Raw genomic sequence first — 3,939 nt, 5'->3', positions numbered from 1 at the left:
GATAATGGGGTAGGCATAGCCATAGCCACGAAAGCACTATGGGAATCCTGGGAACCAGCCATTAGACAAACTCGAATGAAATTGCAATTGGCTGATGGACACATTGAAAGACCCTTAGGACTGCTTGAAAAAGTGATAGTTAATTCCTGTGGGAATGAATATCAACACACTTTTACCATAGTAGACTTTGGAAAGAAACTCAATCACGAAATCATATTGGGAAGACCTTTCATGCGACAAGTACCTCATCCAAGATTGGGAAAACAATTACATGTACTTGAAGCAAGTGGGATCAATAACAAGGGTTAATCTAAAAGATCACACTTATAGAGATGTCATGAAAACGCCCATACAAGAATTAGATTCAGTCTTTTCGACTGAAACTAAGCTTCCATCTTGGTTGAACAGAAACACACCTATTTGAATGTGCGGAGCCTCAAAAAACGGGAGCTTAAAAAGAGAAGAATGTATTTTAGAAAGGGATTTCACAGATGAAGCCTATGTACTTGAACCCTTTTCAGAATATTTGTTTGTGTCATTTGAGTGGACTCAAATTTTAGCGACAATGGATGTATGTGTAAATATATCTATCCCTACTCAATTTTGCCATGAGGACGGCTATGACATAATTCCGATACAAATGATTTCAACCCTTCACATTGAAGAAGAAATTCAAGAATCCAAGGACTTGATGAAAGCTCAACAAGTCTTTTCAGACCTCTATTATGATGCAGCACATGAGTTAGAAGAACATTCAGCTACCTCAGATGATTCAGGGTCAGAAAAAGAACATGTGAGAGCTAAACTACTCATGAAAGGAGGGGAGGAAAAGTTTTTTGATGTTACAAACCAGAAACCGAGAAGACGGAAATAGTATATAAGAAAAAGAGATACGAGAAACTTGAAAGCTAGGCCTATGCCATCAGTCTCCAATAGAACATAGTTTTTCATGCAGATAGATGCACATGACTGTGTCAAAGACAAAATCACTGGTAGATATCATTTAAATGAAAAGAAAAAAATATCAAAAACATTGAGAAAAACCAGAAAGTAAACTCAAGCAAAATCTAAATACCATGAAAATAATTCAACCATGACACACTGAAAAAGAAGTATCAAGAGTTGAAGAAATATTGAAGTAGTATGCATACTTAGAATCATGTTTGTGATGACAACATCTCTCAAACACCAAGTAGAATTTGTCACTCTACTTGGGAGAATGAAATGGACTAAAGAGCAGACATGCTTGTGGCAGCTATGTCTCCCAAGCACCAAAAGGATTAGTCATTCATCTTGGAAAGATTTTGTAGGGTAAAAAGGGATCCTCTACCTGCTAAGGAACATTGACTAATGACTAAGACTTTATCTCTTCTACCTCATAGTCGAGGACAACTATGATTTCAAGAGAGTGGTAATGTCATAAAATCTATTATCTAACCAACCCAAATGATTTTCTCATATTAAACTGATCATTTAATGTGGGAGAATAGACGGGAGCAAGGGTTAGAATATAGAAATGTGCTTACGGGTCTATCTCAACACGGGGCCAATGGTAAAGGGTCCCAAATGAGAGATGATCTGTCAAAGAGAAAGGCTAGCCAATGGAGCTTAAAGACCTTAGGCTTAGATTCATTGAAGACGTCCAATGGTTTAGGTAATCTAGGGATGTGCTTGAGGTGGAAACCCGACCCAAGCTTGAGGTGCTTGTCATGCCTGATGAGTAATATGCTTGAGGTGCTTGTTGTGCTTGGTGACTGAGATGCTTGAGGTGCTTGTTATTCTTGAGATGCTAGGGTTGTATTGAGGTGGGAACCCGGCCCAAGCTTGAGGGGCTTAAGGGCCGAGCTTGTGGTGAGAATTGGGCCCAAAGTTGAGGGGCTTGAGGTGTCACAAAAGCCAACAAATATCCCTACAAGGAGGGGGTGAGCCATGCACGTAGGGGGGGTGGTTTCTTGACCTCTCTCTCTCCCCCTCCCCCCCCCCCCCCCCTTCCCCTCTGTTGGGGTATAAAGCCCAATGTGGTCACCCAGGTAAGTGGGCGGGCCGCCGGGTATGTACACATATTCTTTTGTAAAAACCTAATAAGAACTCACTATGCTCTACACATTACAGTAGAGCGAGTTCACCAGCTCAGATTGGAGTGAAATTCGACAGGCGAAGACACGGCCCCAAATCCTGTGGGCAAGCCCGAAGGGCTTGGTGTTCTCAGAATTTCATTCTGAGGTCATCTCGGCCACCGTTCGGCTTTGACAAAGGTCTGCGCAGGCCATTTTCGACTACGTGGTCTCGACGGGTGCAGATCCGACTCTGCAAATTTGGGGTTTTCGGCCTACTACTGCAGGTGCTGAGGATATCAACACTCCCAGAGTGTTGATTTGTGGCTGTCTACACATCGAAGGACGGCTCACAGTTCTTGGAGGCGTGTCACATACGACATGGGCGCATCTACACACAGACTGTAGGCGACATCCACTAGTTCATCAGGTAGCTTGTGTTTGCTGCTTGATATTCCAGATTTCATCCTAACATTGCAGGTACTTCCACATGGGATGTATTGTCAGAGATGATGTATGTCTGTTGTGGGTTTGCTGGCTGTGAGTCACGCAGCAAACAACCGCCGCAGCGGTTACAACATACAGTGGGAAATTTGTGGATGTATGACTTTGTGGGAAGTCTATGTACTGTCACATTTACTGCAGCCTTTGTTGAGGGTCAAGTGAGGTTTTATTGAGCTAGGGGATTCTCGAATGTTGAGATCCTTTCGGTGATACAGGTCTTGGAGCGATCCCTCGAGCACCCTTAGATAGGTAGCTAGGATGTATTGACTGTGAGTTAGACAGTTGGGATTGCATCTTTGCTTTACTGCCGTTGAGGCATTGTCGCAGTCTATGCTTACAGGAAAGTGACAGGACAGTCAGAGACAGTACAGGTGCAGGACAGGTTTACCCGCAGCTTCCTGTGTCAGAGAGACAGTGTTTTTGAGCTGTTTTTTGGTCTGTTTTTGAGTACACCAGAGCCATTTTACAAAGGAGACTTTGCCGAAATTTATGCAGAATCTGAAGCTTTCTTGGTTCATTTGACAGGTTGATATTGGTTTAGAGGTCAGTTTACAGGGGAAACTCTACCGAATTTTTCCCAGGAAAGTAAACCATTGTGAAGCGTAGCTATGGCTGGATCACAGGACACTGCTCTTTACAATATCAAGAAGCTGGATGGAACCAATTTCCATTGTGGAAGCAACAGATTTGGCACGTGTTGGTACAAAAGAAGCAGATAAAACCTATAAAGCTCAAGGGGATAAAACCAGAAGATATGGACGAAGATGAATGGAGCGAAATGGATGAATTGGCACTTTCTACCATTATGCTGACTTTGGCAGAAAGCGTTTACTTCAATGTAGCAGACGAGATGTCGGCTTATCAAGCATGGTTAAAGCTGAGTGATCTTTATGAGAAGCAGAGTGCAGCTTCACAGGTATACTGGCTTAAGAAGCTTGTTGACTTGAAGATGAAAGAAGGGACACCTATGTCCAATCATCTGAATGAATTCAACACAATCTATAGTCAATTGTCAGCTCAAGGTGTCAAGTTTGATGAACCTGTTAGAGCTATGTTCCTGTTGATCACATTGCCAGAAAGTTGGGACACTTTTTGCACAGCTTTGAGTAATTCTGCACCTCCAGATGGTTTGAACATAGCAGGTGTAGAAGGAAGTCTGCTTACTGAAGAAACCAATAGAAAGACAATGGACAAAGGCAAAGGAACAGTCTTAGTTGTCAGGGGAAGGACCAAAGAAAAGTACAAAGATGGAAAGAGGAATCAGTCTCGTAGCAAGTCCCGCAGTGCTAAAGGCAAGAGTGACATAGAATGCTACCATTGTGGCAAGAAGGGTCACATGAAAAGAGACTGCAGAGAATGGAAAGCAGAAAAAGGCAAAGAG

The sequence above is a fragment of the Adiantum capillus-veneris genome, chromosome 3 (assembly GCF_014529385.1).
Source record: "Adiantum capillus-veneris isolate H3 chromosome 3, ASM1452938v2, whole genome shotgun sequence".
Classification (NCBI taxonomy): domain Eukaryota; kingdom Viridiplantae; phylum Streptophyta; class Polypodiopsida; order Polypodiales; family Pteridaceae; genus Adiantum; species Adiantum capillus-veneris.
The sequence above is the reverse complement of the archived record's forward strand: the minus strand, read 5'-3'. Positions refer to the sequence as shown.